Below are 12,691 nucleotides of genomic sequence, written 5' to 3' on the forward strand. Positions count from 1 at the left end.
TGTGGTGCACGGCTGAAAATCAGAATGCGTGGGTTTATCACAAGCGATCTGTGATACGAATTTCTCTCCGACAGGTTTCCAACTTCATAGTTGGAGCTTGTTAACGCCGGGCATTGCTGTTTTTGTGAAGGAATTCTCCTCTATTACGTGGTGAGGTCGGGCTTCAATTTCCGCTCAATTCAGGATTATTTTCATTCTCCATTCATAAGATTGCGTGAATTGGGATCTATTTGCACGCAGCTTCAATCTGCTCACCATTCTGAAATATTTTCCTTTCTCCACGTGTGTTGCGTCGAAGCTGGGGAGGAAAATCACATTGCGAGTTCCAATGCCTTAATCTTTGGGTCATCGCAGCTGCAAACGACGAAGCCTACACGGCTTCAGATCAGAATGAGGAAAGTTATCACAGGAGATCTATGAGACTGTATGTTCTTGAGACAGGTTTCCAGCTGGACACATGCAGCCGACTCCCGTGCGGGCATTTCTGTTTCTGGGGTAAAAATCTCGCCTGTCATGCGGGATATCCGCGTTCCTTTACCGGCCAATGGTGGACCATTTCCATTTTCCATTCATGATGTCAAGTTAATTGGGATGCATTTACATTCAGCTTCAATCTGAACACCATCGTGAGACATTTTCTTTTCTCTATTTGTGTTGTCGTCGACAGAACCTTTGCATTCTGTCCTCCTCCATGCACTGGAATTAAGTCAATCCTGCCGACTACACCGCTGACAAGACATGAGAAGCCAATTAGTGATTTTGCACTAAAAATGGGAACACCGCAGGGCTCGTCCGGGTTCTCTCACTTGTCAATCAGCAAATCCCCAAAGTGAGAATCAGAGCCCAAGATCAACGAGCCGCTGATAACAGAGGGGTGCAAACAATGCAGAATTCGCTGACACCCACATCCGACCGGTCCATCCAATCACGTTTTCCAATCCGATGGACAGCAATGTCAAGTTGTAGCAACATAGGAACGTCGGAACAGGAGTAGGCCATTCAGCCCATCGTGCCTGCTCCGCCATTTGATCAGATCATGGTTGATCTGTGATCTAACTCCATATACATGCCTTTGGCCCATATCCCTTAATGCCTTTGGTTGCCAAAAAGCTATCTATCTCACATTTAAATTTAGCAATTGAGCTAGTATCAATTACCGTTTGCGGAAGAGAGTTCCAAACGTCTACCACCCTTTGTGTGTAGAAATGTTTTCTAATCTCACTCCGGAAAGGTCTGGCTCTAATTTTTAGACTGTGCCCCCACTCCTAGAATCGTCAACCAACCGAAATAGTTTCTCTCTATCCACCCTATCTGTTCCCCTTAACATCTTAAAAACTTCGTTTAGATCACCCCTTAACCTTCTAAACTCTAAAGAATACAACCCCAATTTGTGTAATCTCTCCTCGTAACTTAACCCTTCAAGTCCGGGGATCATTCTATTGCAACTCAAGATAAACTGTTTTATGTTCATTCAATGCAGTCGAGACAGTTTTCGAGATCAATATGTCGAAGAACCAACAAGGGAACAGGCTATTTTAGATCAAGTATTGTGTAATGACACAGGGTTAATTAGTAATCTTATAGTCAATGATCCTCTGGGGAAGAATGATCATAATATGATAGAATTTCATATTGAGTTTGATAGTGATGTCGTTGAGTCCGAAACCAGGGTCTTAAATTTAAACAAAACCTATAAGGTAGTTATGAGGGGTGAGTTGGCTGAGGTAGTTTGGGAAATTAGATTAAAAATATGATGGTAGATAAGCAATGGCGAACATTCAAAGAAATAATTCATAATTCTTCAACAAAATAACATTCGCTTGAGGATTAAAAACTCAACCGGAAAAGTGGTCCAACCTTGGTTAACTGGAGAAATTAATGATAGAATTAGGTTAAAAGAGGCTTACAATGTTACCAAAAAGATTACTGAGCCTGAGGATTAGGAGGGTTTTTAGAAATCAGCAAAGGATGACCGAGGAATTGCAAAAATGCGAGAAAATAGAATGAGGGTAAACCAGCAAGAAATATAAAAATGGATTGTAAGAGCTTCTGCAAGTACGCAAAAAGGAAGAGATTAGCGAAAGTAAACATGGACCCCTTGGAGTCAGAGACGGGAGAATTAAAAATGGAGAATAAGGAAACGGCAGAGACGTTAAACAAGTATTTTGTGTCTGTCTTCACAGGAGAAGACACAAAAATCATACCAGAATTATTGGGGAACCAAGGTTCTAATAAGAGTGAGGAACCTAAGCAATTAAATTAGTCAAGAAAAAGTACTGTAGAAATTAATGGGACAAAAAGCTGACAAATTCATTGGACCTGATAGCCTACATCACAGGGTTTTAAAAGAGGTGGCTGCAGAGAAAGTGGATGCATTGGTTTTATCTTCCAGAGTTCCCATGATTCTAGAAACATCCCCATGGATTGGAAGATACCAAATGTAACTCCACTATTCAAGAAAGGAGGGAGAGAGAAAACAGGGAACTACAGCCCATTTAGCCTGACAATAGTAGCAGGGAAATTGCGAGAATCTATTACTAGAGACTTGTTAACAGGGCACTTAGAAAATCATAATCTGGTTCGGCACATGCGACACGGTTTTATGAAAGGGAAATCGTACTTGACAACTCTATTCAAAGTTTCGAGGGTGTCGATAGCAGGGTAGATAAGGGAGAACCAGTGGATGTCGAACATTTGGATTTTCAAAAGGCATTCGACAAGATGCCACACAAAGGTTGTTAAACAAGATGAGGGCTCATGGGATTGTGGGTAATCTATTAGGATGGATTGGGGATTTGTTGACGTCCAGAAAACGGAAAGTAGGAATAAACAGGTAATTTTAGGGTTGGCAGGTTGTAACTAGTGGGGTGTCGTGAAGATCAGTGCTCGGACCTCAGCGATTTACAATCTATATTACTGACTTCGATGAGCTGACCGAGTGTAATGTATCCAAGTTTGCTAACGATACAAAACTAGGTGGGAAGGTAAGCCGTGAGGAGGACGCAAAGAGGATGCAAAGTGATACAGACAGGTTAAGTGAGTGGGCTAGAAGTTGGCAAATAAAGTATAAAGTGGGGAAATGTGAGATTATTCACTTTGGTTGGAAGAATAGAAAAGCAGAATATCTTTTAAAAGATGAGAGACTACGAAATGTTGGTATTCATAGGGATTTGTGTGTCCTTGTGCACGGATCACAGAAAGTTAACGTGCAGGTGCAGCAAGCAATTCGGAAAGCAAATGGTATGTTGGCCTTTATTGGGAGGTGGTTGGATTCCAAAGATAAGGAAGTTTTGCTGCAATTATATAGGGCTTTCGTGAGACCACATCTGGTGCACTGTGTACAGGTTTGATCTGTGGAACAATACACTTGCCTTAGAGTGGGTGCAACAAAGGTTCACTAGATTGATTCCTGGGATGGGAGGGTTGTCCTGTGAGGGGAGATTGAGTGGAGTGGGCCGACATTCTCTGCAGTTTACAATAATGAGGTGATCTCATTGAAACATGTAAAATTCTTGGCGGGCTTGACAGGGTAGATGCTGGGATGCTGTTTCCCCTGACTGGAGAGTCGAGAACATAAGGGGCCGGCCATTTGGAACAGAGATTTCTTCACTGAGAGGGTTGTGAGCCATTGGAATTCTCTCCCCCAGAGGGCTGTGGATGCTGAGCCATGAAATAGATTCAAAACTGAGTTCGGTCGATTTTTGGACACGAAGGCACATGGGAATCGGTCGGGAAAGTGGAGTTGAGGTCGAAGATTAGCGATGACGTTATCAAATGGCGGAGCAGGCTCGTTGGACTGGATCGCTGACTCTGAGCTCCTTTCGCTGATGTTGGTCCGCTGGAAAAGCAGAACTTGCCAGCTGTTTTAAATTTTTTAACCTGAACAGGGACTTGAACCCTGGACCCTCAGATCACTCCCTGTTTTAAAAATCTGATGCTCTACCGACTGAGCTATCCAAGCTCGCTGTTGGATGGGTTTCCATCACACAGATACATGGTGGGTCTCTGAATTATCCCTGTCGATGCCGAATTTGGGGGAGGATCCCTTTGAAAAAAATTTCAGCAACGTGTTGAGGAGAATCCTTGTTTCTGTTGAACATGATGTAAGAAACATGCGCATCGAAATCGTGATTTTGCAGTTCTTCTTGGTTGTACAAAATGTCTTGTTATTCGTTAGCAGCAATTAAATAAAAACACTTTACCCAATGGCTCAAAAGCTAAACTTGTTCCACACGGGAGCTGGAAAAGGCCTCTCGACCTTTCAGCCGATCAACAATTGAAAGCGGAATAATTTCACCCGATACACGGTGACACCAGGCAGCAAGTTTGCCTCACGAATTTTCCCTACACGACACTTCAAACCGATCAAAACCTGCTTCACGGAAAGAAGAATTGTGTTTGGTTCTTTGGATTCAAAGATCTCGTGCCGGCCGCTTGACCATTTCAGCTGTCGCCAATTTCCCCCTCTCCTCTGAAAACAAATAAACTCTCACCTGCTATTGCAAGACGGTCCGCCAGAGGAGCCTCAGTGCCCACATGGGGACATGAAGAAGTGGATGCGTTCTGGAACCGGATGTACCTTGAACTCCAGTCAAGATGTTTGGAAGGTTCAACTACTTTCGATGGCGCTGGAGCTCACAACTCCAGCATTTCTCCAGCGTATGATTATTTTTGAAGTAACGCGCGTTGACCCATTGCGCCACTGGAGCCGTGCACGGTCTGTGTCACCACTGCTCGCATCAAACAGCTTCATCCTCGGTCTCTCAATTATCGCTTCGTGATCTTTCCCACACAGAAGCCTCCAACCAAGAGGCGCTTCGTTAAACATCCGCAGTGACCTTTAAAAACCGTGGAATCTGAAACAAAGCCCCAGACGATAAGAACTTTTAATGATATTATTATTATTAACTTAAGGACAATTATTTCCATGCTACTTTGAGGATTTGGGGAAATTGGGAGCTGAAACTAAGTAACTCTCTCTGGGCTATCGTTGATTGAAGAGATGGGCGTATTTTCATTTGGAAACCGAGACTCTGAACTTTCTGATGGAGAAATGTGACAGAAGATTGTGGTTAGTGGCAGTTGCCGGGGAGCTTTAGAGGAGAGAGAGAAAAGTTAAAGTCACACCTGTGACAGCTCAAGTGCTCTGCTTATCTGTAATATCCGGAAAGTAATGTAAAATACAGGACAAACCAGTTTGTTCTCGGTTATCAAAAATACCAAAACTCCCGGGTTCAAAGGTGGATTCGGAAAGAGGGAACGGATTTGACCGCCAGACCGAAATCATTCCACATGAATCTGAAGCGCCTTGGGGAAAACGGCAGTGCGAACTGTTATGTTCGTGTCATGACTTGAAAGACCCTCCAATTACCGACAGTATCTTTGAAGGAGTTGTGCAGCCAAGCCACGATAGAAGCTGCTTTGCATTCGTCAAACGTGAAGGTGACGATATTGGGGTTGATAAGGGTCGATCTCAATTATTTGAAATCTCACCATGTGACCCGAAGATTGACCGCAGAATCGAGTTTTTCCTGTAAGTCCTGAATTGAAGGGAAAGGCGCAACAAGCAGGTCGGAGAAATGAAGAGCAGAAAATGTGGATGAAACTTACACGAGTGAAAATCCCTGTATGTTGGAAGACTCAGTCCCCAGTGGTGGAGAGGATTGGTATTTCAAGCTGTCTCACAGCTCACACACACACGATTGGTTCATTTAATCACCTTCAACAACTCGATTACATCAACACTTAATCTTCTATACACAAGGAAATACAAACCTTTTCTATGCAACTTGTCCGCATAAATTAACCATTTTAGCCCCGGTATAATTCTGGTCAATCTGCGCTGCACCCCCACCAAGGCCAATATATCCTCCCTGAGGTGTGGTGCCAAGAACTGAATGCAGTACTCTAAATGTAGTCTCAGCAGAGTTTATATAACTGGAACATAACTTCCACCCCTTTGAATTCCAGCTCCCTTAAGATAAAGGCCAAAGTTCCATTAGAATTTTAAATTATTTTTTTTAACTGTCCACTGACATTTCATGATTTCTGCACTTGGACTCGGAACATCTTTCCTCCCCCACAGTTCCTAGCCTCTCACATGTTAGAAAATATCTGATCTATCTTGCTGAGGTCCAAAGTGTATGACTTCACATTTCCCCATATTGAAAGATTGAACAATCTTCGGTTCTTTTCCATAGAAAATAGAATGCTGAGGGTGAGCTGAAATAGGACTTTAAGATTATGCAAGGGTTTGATAGGTCAGACGTAGATAAGGTGTTTGCAATTTTGGGGGGAGGAGTCTAAAATTGGGGCCATAAATATCAGATAGTCACAATTTAATCCAATATGGCATTCAAGAGAACCACATTTGCAAAGATGCTCGCTAGAATGTGCAACTCGCTACCAAAAGGAGCAGTTAAGGCGAAAAGCATGGATGCATTTACGGGGAAGAGAGATAAACACATGGAGGAGAAAGGAATATTAGGGTTTGCTCATTGGGTTCGATGAAGCGGGGTTGGATGAGGTTCGTCTGCAGCATAAACACCGGCGTCGTCTAGTTGGGCCGAATTGTCTGTTTCTGAGATGTACATTCTATGTAATTCTATGTAAACTCCATCTGCCACAGTTTTACCAACTTACTTAATCTATCAATTTCGCTTTGCAACTTTATGCTCCCATCTACATTACTCACCGTGTCACCTAAGTTGGTGTCGTCGACAAACTTGGATATATGGCTCTCTATTTCTTCATTTGCCTCATTTATGCATATAGTAAAAAGCTAATGCCCCGGTACAGATCCCTGGGGGACACCACTAATCACAGCCTGTCAATTTGAGCACAGATCCATTATCCCTACTCTCTGACGCCTACCTTCCAACCAACTCCCCAACCATGTCAATAGGTTGCTTTAATTTCCATGTGCTCTCATTGTTAACAGTCTCTTATGTGGTACCTCATCGAATGCCTCTGGAAGTCAATATGCATATAACACCCATAGACACTGCATTTTCTACCACGTTATTACATCTTCAAGATGTAATAACGTGGAGATGAAATCCCGTCTTCGCACTGAGGACACCATCCAACGTGTTGCGTGGCACTACCACCGTGCGAAATGGGATAGATTCAGAACAGATCTAGCAGCTCAAAACTGGGCATCTATGAGGCGCTGTGGGCCATCAGCAGCAGCAGAATTGTATTCCAGCACAATTTGTAACCTCATGGCCCAGCATATTCCTCACTCTACCATTACCAACAAGCCAGGGGATCAACCCTGGTTCAATGAGGAGTGTAGAAGAGCATGCCAGGAACAGCACCAGGCGTACCTAAAAATGAGGTGCCAACCTGGTGAAGCTACAACTCAGGAGTACATGCATGCTAAACAGCGGAAGCAACATGCTATAGACAGAGCGAAGCGATTCCACAAGCAACGGATCAGATCAAAGCTCTGCAGTCCTGCCACATCCAGTCGTGAATGGTGGTGGACAATTAAACAACTAACGGGAGGAGGAGGCTCTGCAAACATCCCCATCCTCAATGATGGCGGAGTCCAGCACGTGAGTGCAAAAGACAAGGCTGAAGCGTTTGCAACCATCTTCAGCCAGAAATGCCGAGTGGATAATCCATCTCAGCCTCCTCCCGATATCCCCACCATCACGGAAGCCAGTCTTCGGCCAATTCGATTCACTCCACGTGATATCAAGAAACGGCTGAGTGCACTGGATACATCAAAGGCTATGGGTCCCGACAACATCCCAGCTGTAGTGCTGAAGACTTGTGCTCCAGAACTAGCTGCGCCTCTAGCCAAGCTGTTCCAGTACAGCTACAACACTGGCATCCGCCCGACAATGTGGAAAATTGCCCAGCTATGTCCTGTCCACAAAAGGCAGGAAAAATCCAATCCGGCCAATTACCGCCCCATCAGTCTACTCTCAATCATCAGCAAAGTGATGGAAGGTGTCGTCGACAGTGCTATCAAGCGGCACTTACTCACCAATAACCTGCTCACCGATGCTCAGTTTGGGTTCCGCCAGGACCACTCGGCTCCAGACCTCATTACAGCCTTGGTCCAAACATGGACAAAAGAGCTGAATTCCAGAGGTGAGGTGAGAGTGACTGCCATTGACATCAAGGCAGCATTTGACCGAGTGTGGCACCAAGCAGCCCTAGGAAAATTGAAGTCAATGGGAATCAGGGGGGAAACTCTCCAGTGGCTGGAGTCATACCTAGCACAAAGGAAAATGGTAGTGGTTGTTGGAGGCCAATCATCTCAGCCCCAGGGCATTGCTGCAGGAGTTCCTAAGGGCAGTGTCCTCTGCCCAACCATCTTCAGCTGCTTCATCAATGAACTTCCCTCCATCATAAGGTCAGAAATGGCGATGTTCGCTGATGACTGCACAGTGTTCAGTTCCATTCGCAACCCCTCAGATAATGAAGCAGTCCGAGCCTGCATGCAGCAAGACCTGGACAACATCCAGGCTTGGGCTCATCAGTGGCAAGTAACATTCGCGCCAGACAAGTGCCAGGCAATGACCATCTCCAACAAAAGAGAGTCTAACCACCTCCCCTTGACATTCAACGGCATTACCATCGCCGAATCCCCCACCATCAACATCCTGGGGGTCACCATTGACCAGAAACTTAACTGGAACAGCCATATAAGTATTGTGGCTACGAGAGCAGGTCAGAGGCTGGGTATTCTGCGGCGAGTGACTCACCTCCTGACTCCCCAAAGCCTTTCCACCATCTACAAGGCACAAGTCAGGAGTGTGATGGACTACTCTCCACTTGCCTGGATGAGTGCAGCTCCAACAACACTCAAGAAGCTCGACACCATCCAAGATAAAGCAGCCCGCTTGATTGGCACCCCATCCACCACCCTAAACATTCACTCCCTTCACCACCGGCGCACTGTGGCTGCAGTGTGCACCATCCACAGGATGCACTGCAGCAACTCGCCAAGGCTTCTTCGACAGCACCTCCCAAACCCGCGACCTCTACCACCTGGAAGGACAAGGGCAGCAGGCGCATGGGAACAACACCACCTGCACGTTCCCCTCCAAGTCACACACCATCCCGACTTGGAAATATATCGCCGTTCCTTCATTGTCGCTGGGTCAAAATCCTGGAACTCCCTTCCTAACAGCACTGTGGAAGAACCGTCACCACACGGACTGCAGCGGTTCAAGAAGGCGGCTCACCACCACCTTCTCGAGGGCAATTAGGGATGGACAATAAATGCCGGCCTTGCCAGCGACGCCCACATCCCGTGAACGAATGAAAAAAAAACTAGTTTTGTTAGACTTGACTTAACCTTTACAAATCCATGCTGGCTTCTCTGATCAATTCATATTTATCCAAGTGCTCAGTCACTCTTCCCTAATAACATATACTGGTAACTGCCTCACAACAGACGACAGACTAATAGGTCTATAATTTCCTACCTTATCTCTCCTCCCGTTCATAAATAATGGAATGACATTGGCAATTTTTCAATCCATGGAACAATTCCTGAAACAAGAGAGTTTGAACGATCATGAATGAAGCATGTACAATTTCCTCACCTACTCCATTTAATCCCCTGGGATGGTAAACATCGGGTCCTGGAGATTTGTCTATCTTTAATCTAATTTTTTTCTCCAATACCATTATTTTACTTAGACTGAATCCCCTTGACTTATTTCTGGGCGCGATTAGGTAGGTGTATAATTCTCGATTCGAGGTTCATACCCGGGATGAGCCCAAATTTAGCCCTCGACTTTTGATCTTGACGTGTGGTTCAAACTTTTGGAAAGAGGGAAAAGAAGTCCCCAAATTACTCCACCTGAATCTCAAGCGCTTTCGGAAGAAGTTCAGTTCAAACAATCTGGACTTTAAAGGCACCTCAATGACCTGCACTTTCATTGAACGAGCTTTCTTTGCAATTGCCTTCCGCCTTGAAACCTCTCTGGGCTTTCATCTCACTGAAGCCGAGTTTGGTCGCTTTGTATCTGTGAGCATGTCGGTGAAGAGGTTAGCTTTGATATGGGTCTCTTTCAATTTTGAAGATCTCGTCAAGTTCAGCGAAAAGAAACCGAGAATCGAATTGTCCCTGTAAGTGATGAATTGAAGGGATTGGTGCTCCAAGCAGATCTGGAAAATGCGCAGTGCGGTCGATCAGGAGTTCCAAATCCACCCTCTCGCCACTCGGCGATCATATTAACTGAACTTTACTCTGGCCCAGTGTCACCGCGCTGAAATCGAGTATTTCTCCGGCATGTTTCTCTTAACTTCATAGTTGCTGGTTTAAGAGTGAAGAGCGGCTCGTTGGATTTTAACTCCTGCAAGCTTCAACCATTCATTTTGGAAAAGTAAACTGACAGGAGACAGTTGTTTTTTTGGTCGCTACAATCTCAAGGTTTAGTTGAGTGAATTACTGGTTTAGATGGTGACCTCTTCACCTTTCTCGTTGGTGCTATTGGTAAGATTGATTCGAGCCCTTATTTTATTTTTCCTGAGGATTCATCGCCTCAAAGTTCCACGGTTTCAATGTGTGTTTTGTCTGCAAGAAAATGTACCGTGATCATTGCCGGCTGAGCAGAGCTGTTAGTCCAACATTTACCCTGTGGACTAAAAAAAACCTTGTGATCGGAGAGCAGGCACATTAAACTTATGAAGGAATGGAACATTGGCTTCACGTAAATCACAATTCATCTTGATAGACAAGGTCACTAAAGGCTAATTCGCTGTGACGTGGAGATTTCTGTCGTGAGCGAGACCAGACTGTTTCGATGTTCAGAGAATAAATGTCACACCCTTTATGTTGGAAAAGAAAAACGGTGGGGATTTTTGTCAGAGCCCGATGCCTTTCGTGTTGTATCAGATGCTTCTCGTTGCGTTACTTTCAACTTGACCGCATATCCGGTTCGGGCGTTCTTGTGATAAACGGCGACAATTGCCTGCTTTGATAAATTTAACAACGGCTGCACAAGATTCCTGGTGTCATAAACACTGAACTTTTAATCCCACTCTTAAGATACAGTCGGTAAAATGATGACATTTCTTCACATGCAAAGCACAAAAAGCAAAGATTCCAACCACTCGCTGTGTGAAGAAGTTTTTCCTCATGTCACCTTTGGTTCTTTTGCCAATCACCTTAAATCTATGCCTTTTGTTTCATGTCCCTTCCGCCAATGGGAACAGTTTCACTCTATCTACCCAATCTGGACCCTTCATGATTTTGAATATCTCTTTCAATTCTCCTCTCAGCCTTCTCAGTTCCAAGGTGAACATTCCCAGCTTCTTCAATCTATCCATGTAACTTAAGTCCCTCATCCCTGGAATCATTGTAGTAAATCTCCTCTGCACCCTCTCAAGGCCGTCACATCCTTCCAAAAGTGCACTGCCCAGAACTGGACACAATATTCCATTTGTGGCCGAAATAGTGTGTTATGAAGGTTCATCATGACTTGCTTGTTTTTGTACTCTATGCCCCTCTTTATAAAGCCCAGGACCCCGTCTGCTTTTTAAACCGCTTTCTCAACCTGCCCTGCCACTTTCAACGATTTGTGCACATATACCCCCAGGTCCCTCTGTTCCTCTAACCCTTTTAGAATTGTGCCCTTTAGTTTATATTGCCTCTCCTCGTTTTTCCCACTGAAATCCATCACCTCGCATTGTTCCGCGTTAAACTTCATCTGCCACGTGTCCGTCCATGCCACCGGCGTGTCCATATCCTCTTCAAGTCTATCCACCTCACTGTTCTCTACTCTTCCAAGTTGTGTGTAATCTGCAAATTTTGATATTGTACTCTTTACTCCAAAGCCCAAGTCATTAATATATATCAAGAAAAGCAGTGGTCCCAGCACCGACCCCTCTGGTACACCATTGCCCACCTCCCTCCAGTCCAAAAAAACAACAGTTTTCTGTTTCCTGTCATTTAGCTGGTGTTGCATCCATGTTGCTATTGTCCCATGTGTTCCATGGGCTGCAATCTTGATCGCAAGCCTACCACGTGGCACTTTATCAAACGCTTTTTGAAAGTCCATATACACCACGTCAACTGCATTGACCTCATCTACCCTCTCTGTTACCTCATCAAACAACTCTATCAAGTTGGTTAAACACGATTTGCCTTTAACAAATCCGTGCTGGCATTCCCTAATCAATCCACACTCGTCCAAGTGACTGTTAATTCTGTCCCGGATTATCATTTCGAAAACTTTCCCCATCACCGAGGATAAACTTACTGGCCTATAGTTGCTGGGTTTATCTTTACACCCTTTTTTTGAACAAGGTTGTAACCTTTGCAATTCTCCACTCCTCTGGCACCATCCCCATAACTAAGGATGTCTGGAAGATAATGGCCAGTACCTCTGCAATTTCCCCCTTTACTTCCCTCAGCATCCTCGGGTGCATCCCATCCAGACTAGTTGACTTATCTATTTTAAGTACAACAAGCCTTTCTAGTACCTCTTCTTTCTCATTTTATAGCCCATCCAGTATCTTAACTATATCTTCCTTTATCGAGAATCTGGCAGCATCTTCTTCCTTGGTAATGACCAATGCGAAGTACTAATTTAGTACCTCTGCCATGCCCACTGCCTCCATGAGTAGATCTCCTTTATGGTCCCTAATCGTCCCCACCCCTCCTCTTACTACCCGTTTACTGTTAACATGTCTGTAGAAAACTTTTTGATTCAATTTTATG

The 12,691-nt window shown here is 44.6% G+C and overlaps 1 non-coding gene across 1 annotated transcript; it reads right to left on the reverse strand.

The window, feature by feature from the left end:
• Positions 1-3,876: 3,876 nt before the first annotated feature.
• Positions 3,877-3,961, reverse strand: trnak-uuu (transfer RNA lysine (anticodon UUU)). The gene is given in 2 exon segments: positions 3,877-3,912; positions 3,925-3,961. It is a non-coding gene; the product is annotated as a tRNA-Lys (tRNA).
• Between the last annotated feature and the right edge of the window lie 8,730 nt (positions 3,962-12,691).

Source organism: Heptranchias perlo, unplaced genomic scaffold (assembly GCF_035084215.1).
Source record: "Heptranchias perlo isolate sHepPer1 unplaced genomic scaffold, sHepPer1.hap1 HAP1_SCAFFOLD_73, whole genome shotgun sequence".
Taxonomy (NCBI): domain Eukaryota; kingdom Metazoa; phylum Chordata; class Chondrichthyes; order Hexanchiformes; family Hexanchidae; genus Heptranchias; species Heptranchias perlo.